The following is a 27,762-nucleotide window of genomic DNA, read 5'->3' as shown; positions in this document are numbered from 1 at the left end:
ATCAAGGCAAGTTCTAGAGAAACAAAATTATGGAAGAAATCGCACAATAGAAAGAAAATAAGACCGAAGTATCAGTCAATGGCTCAAAACACTCACATGTTTATTGCTTACTTAATATAGCCAGTACATATCAGACAAGAAATACTAACAAACTAATCACATTTTGCCAAACTATTTATTCAATTACATTATGAATTTCAGGAAAGGAAAATATAATTTTTTTTTTCAAAATAATACTTATTTTGCATAAAATACTAGTAAAATATTTGTGAAAATTTTTGAAAATTTTGACATAAGCAAACAATTAATAATAAACGTAAATCCCCTCCCCCACACTAATTACCAACATTGTCCCCAATGTTGAATAAAAAAACACAGAAAAAGGTTATTAAATGTAACATAAAGATTAAGAAAAGAAAAAAATAATAATAATAAAACAAACTCCCCTTCTAGTTGTTCATATTATTCAAAATAGCTGGGATCTTCAAGAAGTATGTCGGCAATATATTCAACTTGAGCCCCTTCATGGTAAGGTTTAAGCCGATGGCCATTAACCTAGAATATCTTTGAAGTCTGTAAACTTTGAATCTCTATCGCCCCATGAGAAAAAATATTAGTGATAATAAATGGACCAACCCAACGAGAACGTAACTTACCTGGGAATAACCGAAGACGTGACTGGAAGAGGAGGACTTTTTGTCCAATTGAAAATTCCTTTCTCAAAAGCATCTTGTCATGGAATGCTTTTGTCTTTTCTTTGTAGATTCTTGAATTCTCGTAGGCCTCATTGTGAATCTCCTCCAACTCAGAAAGTTGCAACTTCCGGTGTAAGCCACTTTCATCAATGTTCATATTAAAGCTCTTGACAGCCCAATAGGCTTTGTGCTCCAACTCAACGGGAAGGTGACAAGCTTTCCCAAACACAATGCGATAAGGGGACATACCAATAGGTGTTTTGTATGCGGTTCTATATGCCCACAATGCATCATCTAATCGCAAACTCCAATCATTTCTGTTTGGGTTGACTGTTTTCTCAAGGATTGACTTCACCTCTCGGATGGACACCTCTGCCTGCCCATTAGTCTGTGGGTGGTAGGCAGTTGACACCTTATGGGTGACATGGTACTTCTTAAGCAATGCTTCGATGGTGCGATTACAAAAGTGAGTACCCTGATCACTTATTATAGCTCTTGGAATGCCAAACCTGGAAAAGATGTTAGATTTGATAAAATCTGTAACAGCTTTAGAGTCATCAGTCCTGGTAGCTCTAGCTTCTACCCACTTCGAAACATAATCAACAGCAAGTAAAATATAGACAAAACCAAAATAGGCAGGAAATGGGCCCATAAAATCAATACCCCAAACATCAAAAACCTCACAAAATAGGATCGGAGTTTGTGGCATTTCATTTCTCCGGGATAAATTACCTGACTTTTGGCAAGCATCACAACACTTGCAAAATGAGTATGAATCTTTAAATAAAGTTGGCCAATAAAACCCAGACTCCAACACTTTCCTTGTTGTTCTCTTAGCACCAAAGTGGCCGCCACAAGCATAAGAATGACAAAAGGCAAGGATTGAGGCAATTTCGCTATCAGGTACACACCGCCTTACCACTTGGTCAACACAATGTTTCCAGAGGTACGGTTCATCCCATACATAGTACTTGGCGTTACTCCTGATTTTATCTTTTTGGGCTTTAGATGAATTATGAGGAAACTTGTTGGCAACCAAAAAGTTGACTACGTTAGCATACCAAGGTAAAACCACAGTCGCAGCCAATAAGTGCTCATCAGGGAATGCTTCTTGTAGCGGAGGCTCAGGTTCAATGTGTACCAACCGACTCAAATGATCGGCCACAAGATTCTCTGACCCCTTCTTATCTTTGATCTCCACATCAAACTCACTTAAGAGGAGTATCCATCTTATCAATCTTGGTTTGGCTTCCTGCTTTTTCATCAAGTAGCGAAGAGCTGCATGGTCAGAATAAACGATAACTTTGGTGCCCAGCAAATAGGACCTAAATTTTTCTAAAGCAAAAACAATGGCTAAAAGTTCTTTTTCTGTAGTAGAATAGTTTTTCTGAGCATCATTTAAAGTCCTAGAAGCATAATAAATAACATGGGACGATTTCCCGATCTTTTGGCCCAACACAGCCCCTACTGCGTGATCACTTGCATCACACATAATCTCAAATGGGTAGTTCCAGTTAGGTGGCTGAATGATCAGCGCAGATGTCAACAACTCCTTCGTCAAATGTTCCCTTACACTTTTTGTCAAACTCAAAGGATGTCTCTTTCTGCAACAATTTGCATAAAGGTAGTGTTATTTTCGAGAAGTCTTTGATAAACCTTCGGTAAAAACCTGCATGTCTAAGAAAAGAGTGGACTTCCCGCACAGTAGTAGGATACGGCAGAGACTCTATAATATCAACTTTGGCTTTATCAACCTCAATCCCACTAGATGAAATAACATGCCCCAAAACGTTACCTTGATTAACCATAAAATGACATTTTTCAGAATTTAACAAAAGATTACTCTCTAAGCATCTTTTCAAAATAAGTGAAAGGTTATGTAAGCAGGAGTCAAAAGAGTCGCCATAAACTGTAAAATCATCCATGAAAACTTCAATCATATGCCCAACATAATCAGAAAATATGCTAACCATACACCTCTGAAAGGTACCCGGGGCATTACAGAGGCCAAACGGCATGCGTCGATATGCAAAAGTGCCGAAGGGACATGTAAAAGTCGTCTTTTCCTGGTCTTCCGAAGCGATTGCAATCTGGAAATAACCTGAATAACCATCAAGAAAACAAAAATAAGAGCGACCGGCCAACCTTTCTAGCATTTGGTCAATAAACGGTAAAGGGAAGTAATCTTTTCTTGTAACAGCATTCAACTTCCTATAGTCTATACAAACTCGCCACCCCATTTTGAATATTGTTGGTCCCAAAAGAGGTAAGGTGAAAGTCTAGAGGGGGGGGGGGGGGGGGGGTGAATAGACTTTCAAACTTTTTCGTACAGCACAACAATTGCTAAGCCAGAGATAAACCAAAACTCTTAACTAGATTGTTAGAGTATGGTGCACAGCGGAAATAATTAAACATAAAGTGTGTGTGAGATTGTGTGAGCAGTATATCTTCGTGAGAGCGAATATGTAAAGAGCGATAAGTAAAGAAAGCAGTAAAGAACACAAGACAATTATAGTGGTTCGCGAGGTGGTGTAATCCTCCTACTCCACTTGCTCTTTTCTCCAAGAGCCAATTCACTATATCCACCACTCCTTCGTTCCAAGATACAATGAATTCCGTGATCTAGTGCTTTGATCACAAAGCCCGCACTAATCACGCCCAGTGACACAACACTGGTGCTTCGGGTTTCACGTCGCCGCGCTACTATCCCAGGATTTCACGACTCCGCGTTACTTTCCCCCCGTCTTCCACACTCCGGTAGAAACGTATCCCATGATCTGGTTCTTTGATCACCAAGCCCACACCAATCACGCCCAGTGCCTCCGACACTGCTGCTTCGGATCTCACAGCTCCGTGTGACAATCCAGGATTTCACAGCTCCGTGCTACTTTCCTCCCTTCTCTTGTTTTGCTCCAAAACAAGTGTTGTCTTGCTTCCAACTTGTGAGACTCTGTAGATGATCTTCAATGATGCGCAGGTCTCTTTGATGAAGATAAACACTCTGGAATGATTTCTCTTGATAGCTCTGAGTGTTTTCTCTCTTTGAATATATCAAGTAAAGCACTTGATATTTTTGCTCTGCTTTGCTCTGTTTAAGAACTCTCAGAATATTTTTCTCTTGAAGCTCTCTGAGTTCTTTTTCTCACACTTGAAGATTTTAGCTCTTAGAATTTTAGCTCTCTGCTCTTTTAAGCTTAATTGCTCTATTCGATCCTTTGATGGATTCGAATTTTCTCAACTGCTCTACTGCTTTTCACGCTCTTATTCACTGCTGCTCTTCAAGTCTTCATATCTTCATCATTTTATAGCTTGTAATGAGAATCCGTCCGTTGGAAAGAGACGCTCTCATTTTTGAAATCTTGTATCTTTTGTCAGAGATCTTATCTTATCTTCTGCAAAAATGTCAGAAAGAGATAAGCTAGCCGTTGATGGAGTTTCATCTCCATGTAAATGAGCTCCCAAACTTCATCTGATATTCCTCTGGTTTTACGTTGAGTGGAAATATCTGGGTCTCAGTTTTGGTGTAGAATGGCTTCTCTGATTAGCTCTGAAGTGGTCCTTGTATCTTTGGGATTCAAAAATAATCTTTATTTTAATCCCATACTAGTTAGACTAGTATTTTCCTTGTGAGAATATTTTCACTGTAAGTTCATCTTCTTCATTCTCACGCCTGGGTGTTCTCAGACTTCAAACTGGCTTTGAACTTCCACCCAATTTGAATTTCTCCTTTGTAATTGACACCCAATTTCAATTGGCTTGTAATTGGCACCCAAATTGAATTTCCCAATTTGAATTTCTCCTTTGTAATTGACACCCAATTTCAATTGGCTTGTAATTGGCACCCAAATTGAATTTCTCCTTTGTAATTGGCTCCCAATTGACTTTGACTTGCAATTGGCTCCCAACATCTCCTGGTGCTCCAATTACTTCTCAATGTTGACTTTGAAATTGGACTTCTCTTTGAATTTCATCTCAATTCAATTGCTCCTCAATGTCTTCTTTTAATTGGTCCCCAATCTCAATTGCATCCCATACTACAACTTGAATTGGCTCCCAATTTCAATTCTACTACAACTTGAATTGGCTCCCAATTTCAATTCTACTACAACTTGAATTGGCTCCCAATTTCAATTCTACATTGGCTCCCAACTTGAATGGATTCCCATGTGAAACTTGCTCCCAATTTCAATTTCTGAACTAGCTCCCAATTTCAATTTCTATGAAATCGGCTCTCAATTCCTTTGAATTGGCTCCCAAGTGCAATTGCATCTCAATTGCCACCCAAGTGATTAATTTAATTTGACTTCTCAAATTTTACCTTGTAAAATTGTTGATGGTGAGTTTCGAACTTGAGCCATTTCAAATAATATATCAAACATCATCCACTTCGTCCATACAGCTTTTGATTAAATCTCCAATCACATTTGATGTACTTCTTTCTTTCCATAGATGCTTGATCTCCAAGTCAATTTCATGCATACTTCCAATATTAATTTTCTTCACGAAAATTCTTCTGGGATAACTTCTTTGAGTAGTAGCGACGTGAATATTGTATCATTCATCTTCTTCTTCAATTTGTCATTTTCTCCAAACAAATTCTTGATTTTCGGCTTTATATCTTCTTCTTCTATTTTCATCCATTTTCCTCTGTTTTTCTCTTTTCATAATTAAATAATTTCCCGATCACGGTCTAAGACTCTACTAGACCTATAAATAAAATTTGGGGGATCTACAAATACAAATTTGACATATCAAAACCATTACACTTTATTCCTAACAAATACGAGTGGGGACAAGTTCATTATTTTGATTTCTGACAACTGTAATCCCTGTTTTCTTAGGAACCACTTGAGTTGGGCTAACCCATTTGCTGTCTGAAATAGGATAGATTATCCCAGCTCCAAGGAGTTTGAGGACCTCTTCCTTGACTACTTCCATCATGGGCGGGTTTAGCCTTCTTTGTGGTTGACGAGATGGTTTTGCTCCTTCCTCTAGAAGAATTCGGTGCATGCAAGTGGATGGACTTATCCCTTTGATATCTGCAATTGTCCACCCAATGGCAGTTTTGTGTTCTTTTAGCACTTGGACATGTTTTTCCTCTTCTATTGCAGAGAGTTTAGTTGAAATTATGACTGGAAATGTTTTATTTTCTCCTAAGAAAGCATATTTAAGATGGTTGGGATGAGGCTTCAACTCAGGGATAGGTGCCTGCACGACAGATGGTAACAATTTTTTTATAGAGACAGGTAAAGCCATATAAGAAACATTATTTTGTTGGTGCAATTTAGGACAATGATTCAATGATGCAATAACTTCATGTAAATTGGCACTCAGAGAAAACTCATTATTTCCTTTTTCAAGGTGTTCACAAATAACAACTTCTAATTTATCTTCACCATTAAATTCAAAAACTTCTTCAACCAATGAATCAATAATATCAACAGAATAAGCAGAGTTATCGCCCCCAGGGTATTTCATAGCATCATAAATATTGAATGTAACAACATTACCATCAAATTCCATAGTAAGTGTACCACTGTGAATATCAATTTTTGTTTTTGCAGTTTTTAAAAATGGTCTTCCTAACAGAATAGGTGCAGAATGATCATTATTTTCCATATCTAGCACATAGAAATCAGTAGGGAAGATTAAATTATTAACTTGCAACAATACATCTTCAATTACACCCTTGGGGTATGCATTAGACCTATCAGCCAACTGGATAACTACACAAGTTTCATTCAAAGGTCCAAGTTTTAAAGAAGCATACACAGAATATGGCATAACATTAATAGATGCTCCTAAGTCTAGCATGGCTTTCTCAAGTTTAGTATCGCCTATCATACAAGGAATAGTAAACATACCTGGATCCTTGCATTTTTCAGGAAGCTTGCTTTGAATCACAGCAGAAACATTCTTACCCATTAGCACTTTCTCACCTTTTTTTTAACTTTTGTGTCCTTTTTGTTGTACACAATTCCTTTAAGAATTTAGCATATCTAGGAACTTGTTTTATTGCATCAAGTAATGGAATATTCACTTCACAATTTTTGAAAGTTTCATATAACTCTTCATCTTTCGTTCCTTTTATAGATTCTGACAAAGCTTGAGGGAATGGGGGAACTGGTTCATAATTCGGAAGATTGGGAGACTTACCTTGAGAATTTTCATTGTTGCTAGTTCCCTCTTTTTCTTGGCTCACTGATGGGGTAGTAATCGCAGGGCCTTCAATTTCCTTACCACTCCTCAACACAATTGCACTTGCATTTTCTCTTGGATTAACCACTGTTTGAGAGGGTAGTTTGCCAGAACTCTGTGCTTCCAACCGACTAACCGTAGTTGCTAGTTGGCCCATTTTGTCTTTCCAAGTTTTGAATACTAGCATTTGTTTCTTGAATACTAGCTCTTGTCCCTTGTTGGAATAGTTGTGTTTCTTGTTGAAACTGCAAAGTGTTAGTAGCAAGAGATTTAACAATATCTTCTAGATTCATACTTGAGCTAGAGCCTTGCGTTGGTCGTTGTCTTGAAGGAAATGGTTGTCTATACTGCTGAAAATTAGAACGGTTCTGAACAAACTGGTTCCCTTGTGAGTTCCCATAGCTAAGGTTTGGGTGATCCCTCTATCCAGGATTATATGTATTGGAAAATGGATCATACTTACCTTGAGGTTGCCCAGGAAAACCTCCAGCCATGTTAACTTGTTCAATAGGTTCTTCTTGAAGAGTTGGGCAGGCATCAGTTTGATGCCCAACTACCGAGCAAATTCCACATGCTTTTACAGTTTGCATATTGCCTACTGCTAATTGACGGACAAGAGCAGTTAAACCAGAAATTTGTTGTTCAAGAGCAGAAATATTTACCTCATTCACTTGCTTAGACAGTTGGGCTATTCTATTGCCAAACTATTGAGAATTTGCAGCCATATTCGCAATTAGAGTTCTTGTAGCGTCTGGTGTCTTGTCAACTAAAGCACCACCGCTTGCGGCACCAATCATGCTTCTATCCATTGAAAAAAGTCTTTCATAAAAGTATTGAATGAGTAATTGATCACTAATTTGATGGTGTGGGCAGCTTGCACAAAGCTTTTGGAAACGCTCCCAATATTCATACAATAACTCTCCATTGTTTTGCCTTATACCACAGATTTCCTTTCTAATATTGGCCGCCCTTGAAGCTGGAAAATATTTTTCAAGAAACGCTGTCTTCAGGTTATTCCATGTGGTGATGCTCCCAGAAGGTAGATAGTATAGCCAATCCTTCGCTGAATCTTTCAACGAAAAGGGGAAGGCTCTCAACTTGATTTGTTCCTCAGTAACCCCAGTGGGTTTCATGCTTGAACACACCACATGGAATTCCTTTAAGTGTTTGTGAGGATCTTCACCTGCAAGTCCATGAAAAGAAGGCAAAAGATGAAGTAATCCAGATTTTAATTCAAATTGTATGCTAGCATCTAGAGCGGGAAAATTGATGCATAAAGGTTGCTGATCTAAATTTGGAGCTCCAAGCTCTTTTAAAGTCTGATTTTGAGCCATGGGTTCCTCTTCTAAATCAGAATTGGTACAACTGGTAGCCAGATCACTAAACTCCAATTTTCTCAAAGCTTGTTCTTCCACCTGCGTATAGTTCTTTCAATTTTCGGATAGTATGGCAAGATTTTTGTATTAGCAGATCGAGTTATAGGCATAAAAAAAGAAAAGAAAATATATTGCAGCATTTATGCAAAAGTAACGAAAGAAAAGATTTTTTTAAAAAATTCATTTTTTTCGGGACAAATGAAAAACAAATAAACAAATAAAGAAATAATTAAATAAACACAAAATAAGCTAGAAAATCTCCCTGGCAACGGCGCCAAAATTTGGTGAGCTGTCGTAGGCTCCCATATTAAAACCTTACAAACGTAGTAGCGGGAATAAGGATCGATCCCACGAGGAGTAACTAGTTTAATGTATGTGCTCAAATTAAAGTAAAGGGGGGTTTGGTATGAAGGTGATAATCAAAGAAAATAAACGAATAAAGCAATGAAAACAATATATTGAAAACACTCAGAATAGAAAACCTTGGTTAGCAAAGATCCACCACCGGAATTTAACACTGATCATTGACTCAAAAAGGTAATTGATATGCAATTGAATATTTGTCGTGAAATTATTTCATTTCCGTTTTCCCTTAGTTGTAGGTAACTAAAGCACACGCGGTTTAATTACCCCTAACTATTAAATAACCTAAGACAAGCGCTTTAGATTTAATTTAATAGCAGCAATAGGAACTAGGAAAACCAACAAACTAAATAACACAAGCACAAGCGGTTGCATTTAATTTAGGAAAATATTCTTCCTGAAATCAATTATCACTAAGACGTCAATAATTAACCTCAGTTGCTACTGAATATTAGAATAATTTGTAGCACAACATTATCTAATATAGCAAATAATTATATCAAATAACTTAGAAGAATATTTAATACCCAAATGCATAAAAATTATATAACAAAATAAATAAATAATCTTACAGCATAATTAATTCCGCGGCTTCAATTCACTAAACCAAGCTAAAGAAATTAGCCACGAATGGACATTGATAACAGCTTTACAGAATAATCGAGAGGGGAAGAATGAACATCTTTAAAATAGGAAACTTCTACTATTTATAGCATTCTAAAAATAGGCTCAATGAACCTCAACCATCCACTTTTCCTATTTTTGTGCCGTATTCCGCATCCTCCGCACGTCCGAAGTCAGCTTTGACCATTCGCTTCGCATGAATTGAATGTTTCTTCCAAAACAATATTTAACATCATTTTGCATGCATCTCCGTTGGACCAAACTACATTTGACATTATAATATATATATATGTACGTGCATAGTATATATATTAGTCCATTCTATATTATATATTAAATATTAATAGGAGTACGTAATAAATATGTATATTAGTATGTATTTATATATATTTAGTACTATATTTAGCTCATTAGTTGTTAAACTCCAAAAAGAACTAATTATTAAATAATATTAACTAATGAATGTAAAATTATTATAAAGATGTATCTAAAATATAAGCGTAAAATATGCATATCATATTTTATGGTTATTACTATTCCTAAACCCATAACACTTATATGATATTAATAAGCTAATTTTTAAATCCTAAAACTAATATGGTTATATTATATTAAATAAACTTAACTTAAGTTATAGTATATATATATATATATATATATATATATATATATATATATATATATATATATGTGTGTGTGTGTGTGTGTGTGTGTGTGTGTGTGATTCTCCTGTACGGCTCTAGTATATATATGTAGGAGCAAACATAGGACTCGGGTCAAGTGTGTGATGTGTTTTACGTATCCAGGTAAGTGCTTATGTCTATCAAAAATTACCTTTACTTTGTAAAAAAAAAAAAAAATATATATATATATATATATATATATATATATATATATATATATATATATATATATATATATATATATATTTCGTGATTTTGTAGGCATATGTGATATGGTATTTTGTGGTGATTAAAAAGGATAACTTTTACACAATTTGATCATTGCCTGAGAAAATTCTGACTGGCGCAGCTGGAAAGAAAAATTCGTGAAAATTGTTTCCTAAACTTTTTGTTGGTTGAATTTTTTTATGGAGAACCTAGACTTGTTATATTTGATTTTTCTAAAAAGTTTTGGTTAAAAATATGTCTCCGTTTTTCCAGAATAATTTCGTAAAGTTTAGGCAGTGTTCTGCCAGTTAAATTACAGCCTGGTGCTGTGTTGAGAAGAATTTCGGTAAAAATACTTCTAGGCCTTGGATTGGCTTGAAACTTTTTGTGTTTATTCTAGACTCTTTGTACTACTTATCTGGAAAATTTCATATGAAAATGTGTTACCGATATTTCTTAGTAAATTCTGCAATTCAGGTCATAGTTTCTGAAAATTTTTTACAGTTTCTTATTTGAGATATTGAGAAGTTGCTTGCTTGTGAAATATCATTACTCTTATCATTTTTATAAATGTGGAGAATAAAAAGGTTTTGTTGACTCGTATAGTATTCAACTATGAATTCTGGATTTACCCAATTTGTTGAGGAGTGAACAGTTGAAATATACTGATTCACTAGGGAGCCTAAAAACTCTCTGTTAATTGAGGAGTGAGCAGTAGAAACATATCATGTCTCACTAGGACTTTTAGTCCTGTTGTTTTGAGGAGTGGTTAGCGGAGTCTACCACTAGGGTATTTACCCTGTTGAGTAGTAGTCAGTAGAAACGTATCCTGGCTACTAGGACTAGTTACTACCCATTGAGCTTGGAAACCCATTGGGGGTGTGCACACTTAAGGTATTAGTTTTGTTCCACTTAAATGGGATTTTTGTGTAGTGTTCAGTAGAGTGAGTACTGTTCGCTAGGGCTTATCAAATAAGACCCTGCCCATTATTTGGTTGGTTTAAATGGGATTTTTGCGTAGTGTTCAGTGGAGTGATCACTGTTCACTAGGGCTTAAGTAATTAAGACCCTGCCCATTATTTGGTTTGATATTCATCTATACTTCCTAAAAATGATTTCTTTTGGAAACGTGTAATTTGGAAAAGAGTTGATTTGAAATCTTAAGTTGAGAAAACTAAATCTCTATGTGGAGTGTGATGTGAAGTAAGTGTTATGTGCGAGTTGAGGATTGCTAAGCCTTGTGGCTAATTGTTTTGGAATGTGAATATATATACTGTATTAAATCCGTTTTACAAGGTGGAGTAAACCTTACTTAGCAATGTTTTGCTAATTTTATTGTTTCATGTTTCTCTTGTTTGTGATTTGTGCAGGTGAATGAATAAGTTGTTGGCTGAGAGCGCGCGTTAGAACTTAGTAGCTATCTTGTTTATGATGTTTTGGAGTTATTGATTCATATTGTATTTCTTTAGTTTTTGGATTAAGCTGTGGTTGAATGTTATGGTTTAGAGCCTTACATCTAGTCAGTGTTAGATTAGATATGGCGGTTTCACCCTCGTTTGTTATTAAGGACTTAAAGTTATTTTGTAAGTCGAATTATTACTTAGTTTCTAAACGGTGGTATGCGTACTTCAGGAATTCTATTCATGGCAGTTCTGTTTTATTAGTTTATTTATGGTATGTGTTGAGAATTAAATTTGGGGGTGTTACAGGCTAGGATAGGATTACCTGCCAACTCCTCCTCCACCAAACCCTCAGATTCTGCCTGCGGACGCCCCATCACGAAGACCCTCCCTGGTGGCCTAGCTCCAACTGCTCCACGACCCGAACTACCTCCCTGGGCTCCTCCAACTCTCGGGGGTGGTGGCAACGCTCTCTGACCGGCTTGCTGGGGACAATCCGTGACCTTGTGACCACGATCTCCACAACGAAAACATCACAACGCGAAGCCGCTGCAGTTTTGGCTAGCGTGCTCCTTCCCACATCTTGGGCACGGAAACAACTTAGCTTGATCCCTTAGCTCCATCCGATTAGGTCCTTGAGATGAGGATGACACGTTCTTGGCTTGAAAACTCGGTCGTGGCTTCTTGAAGGTAGAAGAACCTCCGCTCTTCACCCTCTTCCTGGCTAGCTCGTAAGATCCTTTCTGAAGGTGCTGAACGCGATACAAATCCGCGGCACTCAGATACGCATCCTTAATGGAACTTGGCCTACTCACCGTCAACGCTTTTCGTGCCTCATAATTCAAACCGGCAACGAATCTCTCGACCTTAGCAAGCTCCGTAGGCACAAGCACCCGAGCAAAGCGCGCCAACTCCAAAAACTTCTTGTGGTACTCGACCACAGACAGGGATCCTTGCTGCAGGTGAAGGAACTCATCAAACATGGCGGCTCGCACATGCGCTGGGTAAAACCTTTCGCGCATCCTGTCCTTAAGCGCGGACCTGTCGAACTCGGGCTGTTCAAGGAAGGCCGGACCCTCGTGGACCCACCATAGATCCGCCTCATGGCAAAAGTAGAACGTTGCCAGTTCCACTCTTCTCTCTTCGGGGTAGCCCACAAATGTGAAGATCTTGTCGAACACCCTTAACCATTCTTCCAAGACCACCGAGTCTTCTTCACCCCCAAAGGTGGGCGGCAGATGACCCGACACCAAGTGACCTATATCGCGGTGCCTAGCAGGTTGAGGAGGCGGCACAGCGTGATTGTTGTTCAGCAAGGCTTCACTGAGCGTCTGCATGGTCTGCGTCAACTGGTGGAGATTCTGAGCGAGCTGCTCGTTTGTTGGGGTCTCCAGGGTGCGAGCTCGGGGATGAGGAGGCATTGCAAACTTCTACAACAACAACACGGTTACCAAAAGATAGCAAGCAAGCAAAGAACAAAAAACAACACTCAACTCACCGCGCAACCTAGAATCATAAGCCTAACACATAGATTCTTAAGGTCGCTTAAAGGTCTCACACCACACTTAGCCACTTAGAAAGTCTAGACTAAACTCCTTCCTAGGCTCAAACCTAGGCTCTGATACCAACTGTAACACCCCCAAAAAACAAGCTATTTAAAAGCCTGAAAACATGCAGATAACACAACTAAACAACAAACACAGCGGAAGACTAGAAGATAACTGGATAAACAAAAATCCAAGTCATGGGGTGTTATGCCACGTTCACCAACAAGGATGAACGCTACGGCAATAACTGCATTGTTTACAACTATCCAAAGTCTAAAAGTCTACAACTTGATCGGCACATAGGCCATAAAACCAACGGGAGAAGCTATGCTAACAGGCACTAGACTGCGCACTCGCCTAGACATCACCTGAAAGAACACAATAAAACACGGGACGACGCCCGGTCGGTGAATAATGCTGCTAACCCACCAATACATGTGAAATATCATACATAGATAGATATAAGTTGTAAAGCCATTTTCGAAACGGAATACATAAGTATATAAGTACAAAACCAAGAGCAATAGTCAACACAAGACTCAACACTCTCAATAAGGATACGGGAACACATCCCAACCACAAAGGATAACCACAACAAGGATAAAGACAAGACCGATGGCAACACATGCCTTTGTGACTACACACGTCAGAAGAAGAGAACTCACCACATCGACTATGCAAGCCCTCGTGACATCACTCATCACGAGTTGATATTCCTTCCTTATGCCCGGTTCCAACCTTATGGCTACCCCCAACCTTATGTCTATTTCCAACCTTTACCTCCAGGAGCCCTATACACCAAGTCCAACCTTTTCCCTCCGAGGACCATCGTCCTCTCTCCAACAGATCTCCAACATAACCACCGATTTCATAGTACACGAGGATACCGATCACACACACAGCAACACATGCCACCCAAGAATCACGTGAACCTTACACAAAGGTCACAACTCCATAATCACGTCACGGCCACCACGAGGATAGCTGCAATAACTTGGTGACTAGTGTCCCAGACCACTAATCGTGCAATCCAGGTAAAGCCACACACGTATCACACCACAACAGGAATCAATCAACGGATAACAACGAAGATATGAAACCATACTCAATCAAGGAATGGATCACAGTCCAACAACAACAACGATGAATAACACAAGTTATCATCAACCAATAGGAAGGTACAAACAACACACATGCTAGCATTTAAACACCAAACTAGCATGCTCATCAAACGGGTAAACCAAAGATAGTTCCGAAGAACACACAAGACTCATCACGGTTCAACGAAACGCAATGTTGAACACTTAGCACGATTCAAGACACCAAAACCTACATGGAATCCAACCATATAGTTCTACACATATGAAATATCAAGAAGACACTCAAATATTTCCACAAAAGAACATCGGGAAGTCCAAAGACCAAATACCGAGTCAAAAGAATCACGGGGAACAAATCCCGATCCAACACCAAAGTGTTCCCCGCGGGTGGACCCACAGGTAGGCTCCCACCCGTGGCTCCGCCCACGGGTACACTACCCACCGGCTTACGCTTCCCGCGGGTGGGCGGCGGGTTGGAGCTCTACCCGTCGTTCCGCCCGCGAGTACATATACCTGTACAAAATAATCCCTTCGGGGATTTTTCTCTCCAAACTCAAATTGAAGTCCAAAACATGCCAAACCTCACCAAATACAACAAAGTGACTTGAATCAAAGGAAATGCCAAGCAATGGCACAAATGAACCCTAAACACAAGCTCTAGATATGCATTTTCACAAGACAATGCATAAACACTCACATTTCATAGCAAAACACATGTAGAATCCAAGAAATCACATATAGGTAAGCAAAATAGATTTTGTAGAGCATAGGTTACCTCTTGTAGACTAAAGACTTCACTTTACACCTCAACAAGCTCCTCACTAGGCTCAGCTTCCAAACCCACTTCAAGAACAAACCAAAAGATCATAAAGATCCTAACTTTAAGAAAAGACACCTTAGATAGAACAAAAAACACAAGATGAACTTAGATCTTACCCTCCTAGATGCCCAAATATAAGAAAGGTTGAATCTTGGAAGCAACTCTTGAAGTTTTGGCAAGGTTCCAACTTGGCTTGGAAGAAAAGCTACACACCTTTTAGAGAGAGGGTGGAGCTAGATTTTTAGAAAAGTGTAAGGATAGAATGAAGGTGGTCTACTAGGTTAGGTTACATTACCAATAACAAGTGAAAGGTCAAGAATGCCCTTACTAACATAAGGAAGTGTAAGGAACAAGGGAACTCCTTACAAAGCTCAATGTACAACTTTGACTTTTAGGTTGACTAGTCAATTACTAGTCCCCAACTATTAAATTTCAGGAATTTAAAGACTTAAATTACAAATTGAAATAGGATTAATTACTCAATTAATCCCTTAATTGAATTTGGATTTCGGGGTGTCACAGCGTTGCCACCACCCCCGGGAGTCGGAGGAGCCAAGGGAGGTAGTTCGGGTCGTGGAGCAGTTGGAGCTAGGCCACCAGGGAGGGTCTTCGTAATGGGGCGTTCGCAGGCAGAGTCTGAGGGTTTGGTGGAGGAGGAGTCTGCAGGTAATCCTATCCTAGCCTATCCTTGTTTTTCGCAAATATCGTGTCCCTTGTTGTCTTGAAGTGTTATCTTGTGTTTCATTGTTGTCTATATGAATTACTTGGCAATCCTTGGCATGTTTTTCTTTGGTAATGATTCCTTTGGGGTTAGGTGTAAACTCTTCTTGTTAAGTGACTTCCTTAGTTTGCGAATAAGTTTCGTTGTGAAGTTAGCCATCCATCTTTGGAACGAATCGTGTTGGGGTTAATCCTACAATCCTTACACTTAGTTGTCCTTGCAACCTTTCCTTTGTGAACCCTCTAAATTTTCCAAGTATTCTTTGAAATTGGAACTAGCAAATCCATACCAAAAATCCTTTTCTTGTGTTGCTTAAAAGTCAAGCAAATTGTTTAAATTTTAACCCTTGAGTTTCAAACCCGAACCTATTCTTTGCCAACCCAACCCCTAAACCACTTGAGCTAATTATCTTTCTTAAAACCTACTCATTTTAATCCCATCTAAATCATAAATTTCCACTTCACCCAAATCCCCAAATTAAATCATCTTTTCCCCAATTTTTCCCTAAAATCCCTAAATTCCCAAATATTCTTCTATCTTCTTCCCTACCCGTGAGCAGCCGAAACCCAACCCCCACCCGTCGCCTTACCTGCAACCCGCCACCACCACCTACCCGCCGACGCACCGCCGACGCACCGTCGATGTCCACCACAGCCGCCATCCACCGGAGCCTCGCCGTCGACCTGCTGCGTGCCGCGATGCTGAGAGGGAGCAGCGAGAGAGGGAGAGGCAGCTAGAGTGAAGAGGAAAGAAGGAGGAGTTGTGGGCTTCTTTTGTTGAGCTTTGGGTCATCTCCTACCATGCCTAGAAGGTCAATTTTGGCTAGGAAAGCGGAATGGGTGGATACCCATTACCTCGTTCTTGAAGGTAAAGCTTTTGATCCGGAATCTTTTCCTGATTCTTTGTTGGATATGCTTAGATTCCAAGGCTTGTTGGATGGGTTTCTCGCCATAAGGGCCAAGACTTACCCGAGTTTGGTTAAGGAATTTTATCGTCACATGGTTGTGACAAAGGAGGGTGATAAGCTTGAGATCACTTCTAAAGTGAGAGGTGTGAAGGTTGTGTTATCTGAAAAGAGGCTGACTCAGCTTTTGAGTTTGACTACTTCAGGAGTTGCTCAGTACAGTGGTCATTCTTGGATTAGTACGGATACCATGGGGTACCGGGACTATTTGAGTTATCTGTTGGGTCGTACGAGTGGTTTCACTCAAGCTTCCAGGCCGGAGAAAAAGTGGTTGTCCGCGGAGCAACGGATTTTGGTTATGTTGGTATCAGGTTGTTTGTTGCTTAATAACAACAAACGCAAGTTGTTGGGAAAGTTGGAGTGCACTTTTGCCTTCTGCCTCAAGAACATGGTTAAGTTCAAATTGCCAGCTTTAATGTTGCCGCATATGGTTTTCTGTCGAGATCATAACCGAAAAAGTCTACTGTACGGGATGGTGTTGAGCTGGATTTTGGTTCGAAAGGGTGTAAGCATGGATGGTTGTCTTCCAAAGGCCGTGGGAAAGTTGGTGTTGGATGCCACCAATCTTTGGAGTTGCAATTTGTTTCGGTTGGAAGATGGTGATTACATCACGTTGGAAGAGGTGGCAAGGAAAGCACCAGGAGAAAGGGCCGAGTTGGCAACGGAGCTTGGGATTCATGCCGGGAAGTTGAGCCTCGCAGTCTAGAGTTTGGGTGGTGACGAAGAGGGTGAGGAGGAAGCAGGCCAAGAAGAAGAAGTGGAAGCACCGGAAGCTGCCGAAGCCGAAGAAAGTGACTCGGAAAGTGAAGAGAACCAGCGAAGAAGAGAAGCTCGCACCAAGAGGGAGCATGATGCCATGGCGCATGAGGAGCGCGTTGTCACCTTGCTTTGCCAACAGAACAGTATGATCGCAGAGGGCTTCGCGTTCATGAAGGCGCAGTTTGTTGCAGTGCACCAAAGGCTAGACCAGTTTGAAGCTAGTTCAAGCCACCAAGGAGAAGATGATGAAGAATCTGAGGAGGCCGAGGAGTCGGAGAGTGAGGAGTTCTAGCTTGTGTTGTGGTTGTCCGTGTTCGCCTTTTGTGCTTGTTTTGCTTGCTGCTTTGTTGTTTGTTTAACTTAGTAGTTGGTGTTGGTTGTCTAGTTCTTAGTTGTGGTCTAGAAGTTGGTGTTTGTGTTGGGCTAGAGTTCTTGATGCTTAATTTATCCGTTTGTTTAACTCTTGCCAACCCTTGATTTGAAGTGCCTACTTTCTTGCTTTGAATACTTCATTGCCTTGGAATTTTGTGAATTCTTTTGGAGCCTTTGATCAAAAGAGTTTGTTCTCGAACCTCTTGTCACAATGTTGTTTCTTTTCACCGTTTGCCTTTAATTCGTCATACCCAAGCTTCGGGGACGAAGCTTCTTTGAAGGGGGAGAGGATGTGGCACCCCGAAATCCAAATTCAATTAATGGATTAATTGAGTAATTAATCCTATTTCAATTGGTGAATTAATTCCTAAAATCCTGAAAATTTAATACTTGGGGACTAGTAATTGACTAGTCAACCCCAAAGTCAAAGTTGTACATTGAGCTTTGTAAAGAGTTCCCTTGTTCCTTACACTTCCTTATGTTAGTAAGGGTAACCTTGACCTTTCACTTGTTGTTGGTAATGTAACCTAACCTAGTAGACGAACTTCATTCTCTCCTTACATTTTTCTAAAAATCTAGCTCCACCCTCTCTCTAAAAGGTGAGTAGCTTTTCTTCCAAGCCAAGTTGGAACCTTGCCAAAACTTCAAGAGTTGCTTCCAAGATTCAACCTTTCTTATATTTGGGCATCTAGGAGGGTAAGATCTAAGTTCATCTTGTGTTTTTGGTTTTATCTAAGGTGTCTTTTCTTAAAGATAGGATCTTTATGATCTTTTGGTGTGTTCTTGAAGTGGGTTTGGAAGGTGAGCCTAGTGAGGAGCTTTTTGACGTGTAATGTGAAGTCTTTAGTCTACAAGAGGTAACCCATGCTCTACAAAACCTATTTTGCTTACCTATATGTGATTTCTTGGATTCTACATGTGTTTTGCTATGAAATGTGAGTGTTGATGCATGATCTTGTGAAAATGCATATCTAGAGCTTGTGTTTAGGGTTCATTTGTGTCATTGCTTGGAATTTCCTTTGATTCAAGTCATTTTGTTGTATTTGGTGAGATTTGGCATGTTTTGGACTTGAATTTGAGTTTGGAGATGAAAAACCGCGAAGTGTTGTATTGTGGTACAGGGGTGTACCCGCGAGCAGAACGACGGGTAGGGGTCTAACCCGCCGCCCACCCGCGGGGTACACATTGAGAAGGAGCTTGTACCCGCGGGTAGAGGCCTACCCGTGGGCCTACCCGCGGGTACGTGTGCTGTTATTGTTGTGGGATTTATTCCCCGTGATTCTTTTGACTCGGTATTCGATCTTTTGACTTCCCGATGTTCTTTTGCGGAACTATTTGAGTGTCTTCTTGATGTTTCGTATGCCTAGAACTATATGGTAGGATTCCATGTAGGTTTTGGTATCTTGAATCGTGCTAAGTGTTCAACCTTGTGATTCGTTGAACCGTGATGAGTCTCGTGTGTTCTTCAGAACTACCTTTGGTTTACCCGTTTGATAAGCATGCTAGATTGGTGTTTAAATGCTAGCATGTGTGTTGTTTGTACCTTCCTATTGGTTGATGATAACTTGTGTTAGTCATCGTTGTTGTTGTTGGGCTGTGACCCATTCCTTGATTGAGTATGGTTTCATATCTTCGTTGTGATCCGTTGATTGGTTCCTGTTGTGGTGAGATGTGTGCGTGGCTTTACCTGGATTGCACGATTAGTGGTATGGGACACTAGTCACCAAGGTATTGCAGCGGTCCTCATGGTGGCCGTGACGTGATTATGGAATTGTGACCTTTGTGTAAGGTTCACGTGATTCTTGGGTGGCATGTGTTGCCATGTGTGTGTACGGTACCCTCGTGTACTATGAAATATGTGGTCTTGTTGGTGGTTTGTTGGTGGAGGACGACGGTCCCAGGAGGGAAAAAGATACAAGGTTGGGGGTAGCCATAAGGTTGGAACCGGGCATAAGGAAGGCATATCAACTCATGATGGGTGATGTCACGAGGGCTTGTGTAGCCGTTGTTTGTGAGTTCTCTTCTTGTGACGTTTGTAGTCACAAGGGCATGTGTTGCCGAGGCATGTGTTGCCATCGGTCTTGTCTTTATCCTTTGTGTTGTGGTTATCCTTTGTGGTTTGGGATGTGTTCCCGTATCCTTGTTGAGAGTGTTAAGTCTTGTGTTGACTATTCCTCTTTTTTTTTTTACTTATATACTTATGTATTCCGTTTCGAAAATGGCTTTACAACTTATATCTTATCTATGTATGATATTTCACATGTATTGGTGGGTTACCAGCATTATTCGCTGACCAGGCGTCGTCCCATGTTTTATTGTGTTCTTTTAGGTGATGTCTAGGCGAGTGCGCAGTCTAGTGCCTGTTAGCGTAGCTTCTCCCGCTTGTTTTATGGCATGTGTGCTGGTGTAGTTGTAGACTTTTGAGACTATGGATTATTTGTAAACAATGCAGATATTGCCGTAGCGTTCATCCTTGTTGGTGAACGTGGCATAACACCCCATGACTTGGATTTATGTTTATCCAGTTATCTTTTAGTCTTCCGCTGTGTATGTTGTTTTGCCCTGTTATCTACATGTTTAAAGATTTTAAATAGCTTATAATCGTATTATAATCTTATTTGGTTGATGTGATGATTTTATGTGTGATCTTGATGATCTTGATGTTAAAAAGAGATTCTTGATGTTTATGTGATGATTTTTGATAATCTTGATGTTTCTTGATGTTAGAGATAAGATATGATCTTGATAATCGGGATGGGAATTAGAGCCCTAGGTTGGATTGGGAATTTGTATTGTGATGTTCTTGATCTATATTTGGGTGGGAATTCACATGTTCGGGTGTTGTTATGTTTAGAAGTCATGTTAGGATAGGTTCAATATGATTCTTGCTTTTGATCCGTTAATTGCCTATGTGGTGTCGTTATTTACGTTTAAAAGTGTCTAAGCATGGTTTCGGGTTCCACAAGGGATCGCGGGATGCGTTATTGATGAAAGAGTCAGTGGGGGATAGGTGGGGGTAGGGGAACCCGCCACCTACCCGCTGCCCGAGAATCACCGCCAGGCAGCGGGCAGCCACTGGGCAGACGTCTGCCGGCCGGCCACCCGCTGCCCGGAAGATCATCACCGGCAGACAGCCGGCGGGTGACCCCCACCCGCTGGTCTGTTACCCACCCCGGGTCATCGGCTTCCCCGTTTGATGTTCCCCATCCCCCCTGGTGTCCCAACGGACCCCGTTTGTCGTGCTTGAGTCTAGTTTGATGTTTCGGGAACCATTCGTAGGGTAGAAGAGTCTTAGGAATTGCATGCTAGTTGAATTGGTAACCCGTTGACCTAGGTGGAAGTTGTATGAACCCCTTAGGACTATTCTTAGTATGTGAATGATCACACGTAAGCTTATTTATGCGTCTCCCCCTTCCCAATGTGCTAATATGTGCTACAATGTGTTATGTGATGCATGATTCCCCAATTTGGTTGCGATCAAATTGGTTATTCCTGTGCTGCAGTTCAGAAGTTGGCTGCGGTCAAATTGATTACTTATGAGCTGCGGTTCATTTTCCTGGCTGCGGTCAGTGATTCACTTCTTGGGCTACAGCCCACGGGCCTCGTGTGCGGATGGACCACCGACTGGACGCGCCAGCGGTGTGTAAGGCCACCAGCCTGAGGAAGGCCATAGCCCACCGAATGAGTGATCAGGCGGTGTGTAGGGCTATGGTCGGCTACGGTCCACCAAGTGAAGGGCCAACGGTGTGTAGCGTCATAGTCTCCGAGGATCTTCGCCCACCGACTGAGTCCCTCAGCGGTGTGTAGGGCTTGATTCGCTACGATCCACCGACTGTGCTCGTCAACGGTGTGAAGGGTCGTAGTCCCCAAAAGAGGATCGCAGTCCACCGACTGAGCGCGTCAGCGGTGTGTAGGGCTGTGATCCGCCGTCGAACTATCGGCGGTCTGTACAGTTGGTTGCGATCAACCCCTTCATGCTGCGGTATGAGGTAAGGTGCTGCAGGGTCGTATTAGTGCTATACACGCTAACCCTCATGTTAGGGGCATGTGATTGGTCCCATGGCGCGACCAAGGTGTGCTTGTGTGACTGGAATGATGATTGAATGATGATGTGAATGATTTGAAAGTGAACTGTGACCTTAGATACATATTATTTATGATGTTGTCTCTATATAACTGTTTGTCATTGTTGAATGTGTTTGTCCCTACTTGCCGAGTCTATCCCTGATTTTAAAGCTAGAGTCCCCTAAGTATATATCTTCCTGCTTCAAAATGGTTTTCGTATATATATATATATATATATATATATATATATATATATATATATATATATATATATATATATATATATATATATATATATATATATATATATATATATATATATATATATATATATATATATATATATGTATGTATATACCTATATTGTATTTCAACGCGTTGGAGTGGGTTACTAGCATCATTCGCTGAACAGATATATTTGGCTTTCAGGCACAGATGAGTAGACACCGGAGCACGCTAGTGATCCGGAGCGTAGATTAGTTAGTTTTCCTTTCGGCCTGCGTGCCATGATTATGTATTGACATTGCTTGAGGTTGTTTAGTTAGTTTAGCCTGTGCATATGAGTTTTCCAGCTCAGATGTGGCATAGCACCCCGCACTCTTATGTTGATTTTGGGATTTAATGAGAATTCACCTTTATTATATAAGTTTTAAAAGTTTCAAAATTTCGGGGTGTTACAGTTGGTGATCCTTATGATATCTAGTTGAAGTTTCCCGTGTTCCTTGTTAGTATCATAATAATGTGATCCCTTGATACTTCTTATGTGTTTAACATGTAAATAACAATCTAATGCTTGAACATGAAAGTCGAATTATCTTCCTAATTGATTTGTTTATAAGTTACATAGAAATTATAGGGACTAATTCTATTTCTAGAAAATCTAAAACCTCGAATACATTGCATATTAAGTTTTGACCCGAAAGTCAATCTGAGTGAGACCGGTAGAAAACAGAGGAACCTAAACCAAGTGATCATCTAGAAATTATCCTTGGAAAAATATATTGTGTCCCTAAACTATCTTAAAACTATCCCTTTAGACTTTGGTCCATGTTGCATGATAAACCACAAGTTTCCCACACCTTGTTTAGAACCCTTTACCACTAAGATAAGGACCCCCCCCTAAAAACAAACATTTATACATAAATAAATATATCGCTACTATTCTAAATATATTCCCCTAAAAATCCTATATATATCTAAAGTATGTAGTAAACCCCAATTACATTCATATGCTACCCTTACACCAAATTATTATTATTATTATTATTATTATTATTATTATTATTATTATTATTATTATTATTATTATTATTATTATTTTCATTATTGTTACACTCTAACCCTAATCGCCTGATCTTAAAAATGGTTGCGTCATATACGGTACGTCCCTATATGCTTATTTATATATATATATATATATATATATATATATATATATATATATATATATATATGTATGTATGTATGTATGTATGTATGTATGTATGTATGTATGTATGTATGTATGTATGTATAAACCTGTGAGCCTATAGAACATCCTCCCTTATTCATATTTATTCATATAAATTGTTACAGTCATATTATATACAATAATATCCCCAGCCCCGAACCATACACATGTACCCTAGTTACGATAATCTTATATACATCTATGAGGTTGCCCTTCGCATATCCTAACCCTGAAATATCATTCCGCACCAATTACATCACTCTTATATGTATACATACACATATCCTGAGATAGCCCTAATTCTACTTTTCCCCCTCGCATGACCTCCCTGTTACCACTCCTGTAACGCCCCCTAATTCTACAGCGGAAGCTACTACATAAATCCGGGAGATGCTATGCCACACCTATATCAAACATAGGTGCACAGGCATGTACTACAACTACAGCATTCTAACAAATCAACTATTTAGGCTCTTAGGCCTCAACAACTATTAAAGGAAGAGATCTAATCTATCTACAGGCCACAAGCGCGCTCTCCAAAGCTACCCAACCTGTAAAGCAACAATAAGAAATGGGACGACGCCCGGTCAGCGAATAATGCTGGTAACCCACCAACACGCGTTAAGTATCATAATATACATACATATAATCAAAACCATTTGGAACTGGATACAGTATATATCATTTAAAGCCAAGAGAGGAAACATCAATAGACTCATCAATCACTCACAACAAAGGTCAAAGACCAACGTACTCAACAAGATAACAGAACCACAAGCAACAAGCTCAACAACAAGGTACAACATACGATACACAACGAAGGACTCACAATAGACATTTTCTTAAGCAATGGAAGGCCAGATTCACACCATAACGAGTTCTAAGTCCACATAGGACCCATCACACCAAGTCATATACCGTAGAGTCAGCACCACGGCTCGATTCATAGTGGATCAGTGTGGAGGGCTCCAAAACATCAACAATCATGCTTCACGTGGTCATCGCAACGACCCGGATCACATGCAAGTGTCATCGCAATGACAAGGACCGCAGCCCAATGGAAACAGAGCTAGCAACGTTAAGTGTATACACCCCCTATTGAGATTCCAAGCTCAACGGGTTAGTTACCATCTCTGGCAACGGGGATAAGTTTCCCATGTAGCCCACAAGTAAAGTATCCAACGGCCATCCGGAGCTACACTACCGGTCCGTTCACACATAAGTCCCCACACTGTCCACTTTACCAGCTCAAACATCTCATCACATCAATCCATCATCTCAACAAGAGTCAAAACACACGGAATATGGAGATACAACAACACCTAGATTCCACACAAAGTGTGTACAACAACGGATACCACATCTGTACCTTGGAGATTAAGGTCCTATACCCTTAATCGTGCAATCAAGGTACAACCAATAACCATGTTTTCATCACAGGAATCAATCAATGGATCACAACAAAGATATGAAACCATACTCAACAAGGAAGGATTACAATCCGACACCAACGATGGTCAACACAAGTTGCCAACCTCAATAGGAAAGAACAAACCACACACACTAGCATTACAACATCAAACTAGCATGCATATCAAACGGGTAAACCAAAATAGTTCCAATGAACGACAAAGACTCAACATCAATCCAACGAATCACAAGGTTGGATCATTAGCACGATTCAAGACACCAAATCCTAACATGGATACTTAAGACATCGCTCTAGAAATACGTAACAACAAGGAGACACACAAAAGCTCAACAATCCAATCAAAAGGGGGCCAAAGAATCACACACGAATGGGCGAAAGGGTGGGAAAACAACCCCAAACCATTTCTCAAACATGTTCCCCGCGGGGGGAACTACGGGTAGGGCTCCACCTGCGGTTCCACCCGCGGGTACACCCTGCACCCAAAAATCAGCATTCGCCAAAAATCACTTTTTAGGCCAAGTTCAAGTCCAAATGACCCCAAATCTTCCACACAACAAAGATATGACTTGAGCCTATGAATAACTCATAAAATAGCATTCAAGAACCCTAAAATACAAGCTCTAAAAATGCATCACCACAAGACAATGCATCAATCACTCAAACACATCAAGAATGTCACATAGAAGCCAATAATCATTATTATCAAGTGAAAATAGGTTTTGTGAAGAATGGGTTACCTCTTGTAGACCAAGAACACCTTCTTCAACCTTAAAGCAAGACCAAAGCTCCTCTAGATCAACCTAGCACTTCACCCACCACTAGATCTTCTACAAACTCCCAAAACCCACAAGATAGAATCTTGTAAGGAAACGGTAGGGAAGGATAGATCTTACCATTCCTAGCCTTGTAGTGTTGGAAAGTTGGAATCTTGGTGGAAAACTATGCAAAGCTTGGAAGTTCCCTTTTCGGCTTAGAGAGAGGTTGGAGAGTTTTTAGAACTTTGGCTAGCATGGAATGAAGACAAGAGGTCTTGCTAGGGCAACATGAGCACCTCTCACTAGTGAAAAGACCAAGTTACCCTTACTAAGGTTTGGATGAATAAGGGATTGAGGTACAACACCCAAAGCACAAGGTACACTAAAAAGACTAGTCAATTTCTAGTCCTTCGACTATGAAATTTCAGGATTTTAGGAAGAAGTTACCATGGAAGGCTAGGATTAATTCCTTAATTAATCCCAATTAGCATTTAAACTTATGGGGTGTCACAACTCCTACCTTCCCAGGATACATACACATATCCTGAGATAGTCTTAATCATATCTTTTACTTCTGGTGTAGGCATCTGGCTTTGACGACATTTTGCATTACCAAAGTAGCTTTTTAAGCCATGTGCTGTACCCACGGCTCTAACACATCCGCAATGCTCATCTGTACCTATGGCATTAGACAATATATCTTGTCTACCGGACTCAACAAATTCTCCTTGAGAAGCTTGCAATGATAGCAAATCCTAACATATAAAAAAATATTTAATAATGATTACTATCTATCTTAATAATGTAGAAAATTATAACATATTACTTACAATCTTTTCCACGACAATTCTAGTCGCTTCGTTGTTAATATTTCCTGATTTGTCCGTTCTTGCCCTCTTCCACTTTTCATGTCTAGCTGGAGGAGATGGAGGAGAAACTATTGATATTGGATCTGAACTTGCAGCTTCTTCTTGTTCTTTCATCTTCTCATCTATCATAATCTTCTCCAATTTCTTATAGCCTCCTCGGGCTAAATGATGTGGATGGACATTCTTACTCTTTATCTCTTGATGTTTCTTTCTTGATTCCTACACAAAAAGAAAACATTAAGTAATAATATATCTTTAATATATTTGAGTTAATAAATAATTCATAGAAAAATAATAATATATACCTCAAACTTTACAGTTTTACGAAGCTCCACGTACTTTTTCCATGTATTTTGATCAACGTATGTGTATTTTTTACATGGAGTATTGTTTATTGGGTCTTCATTATTGAATATAAAGTCTCTGTTCAATCTACCTTTAAAGTCTCTCCACCGTTCACCCGCATATTTCATCAAAGACTCCTTCAGATTTGGATCAGTGGGAATATCATAAACGCTCTGCAAGACAAGATTATTTATTAGAAACAAATTAAATACAATTAATTCAAAAGTTTTATAAATAAGTTGCATACCACGATATCATCCCACACCAACGCTTTACTCTCTTCTGGGATCACTTTCCAATTTTTATATGTGATAGGAACTTTGCTTCGTGCAATCAGCGCAACATAACTCCTGAATTGGGCGCTCCCTGCTCCAAAAGGATCGTGTTTACTATCAAATTCAACCACCATCTACTTGTTTGTGTCACTACGCCCAAAAATTAATTTTGTCATAATGGTGCCACCCCTCTTCTTAGCTTTGGTATTAGTACCTTTAGTTTGGGTGGTACTATCAATAAGGGGTCATTTGATGAATCCATATGCCTGTTTAGAAAAGAAATTATTAGTGAATGACAAAAGAATAATATACATAAATATAACTGCAAATATTTAGATATAGTAAACACAAGAAGAAGTTAAAGCATTACAAATAATAATCAATTCTCCCATAGCCCTTCATGATGATCATCCCGTGATGCATGCACTTCATCTATCTCATTATCTATAATAACTGGCAATAAACTTGAAGAAAAATGTGGTATTTCCTCAATCTCATAACTAACATCTTCATTCCCTTCACCAGTAATTTGTCTCGTTCCATGACGAACAGACCATTTTTTATCACTAGGATCAGTAACATAAAATACTTGTTTTGCTTGAGATGTCATTATGAATTGCTCATTTTTTCGACCTTCCCTGTTCAAATCGACAAGTGTAAACCCTAACTCATCAGCTTTAACATCGTGTTTACTATCTACCCATTTACATCGGAACATCGGCACTCTAAACTGAACATAATC

The 27,762-nt window shown here is 39.6% G+C and overlaps 1 pseudogene; it reads right to left on the bottom strand.

Moving 5' to 3' along the window:
* Window positions 1-555: 555 nt before the first annotated feature.
* On the bottom strand, window positions 556-27,154 carry LOC109159555 (annotated as a pseudogene).
* Between the last annotated feature and the right edge of the window lie 608 nt (window positions 27,155-27,762).

This window comes from Ipomoea nil, unplaced genomic scaffold (assembly GCF_001879475.1).
Source record: "Ipomoea nil cultivar Tokyo-kokei standard unplaced genomic scaffold, Asagao_1.1 scaffold2833, whole genome shotgun sequence".
NCBI lineage: Eukaryota > Viridiplantae > Streptophyta > Magnoliopsida > Solanales > Convolvulaceae > Ipomoea > Ipomoea nil.
This window is presented reverse-complemented; position numbering and strand designations above follow the sequence as displayed.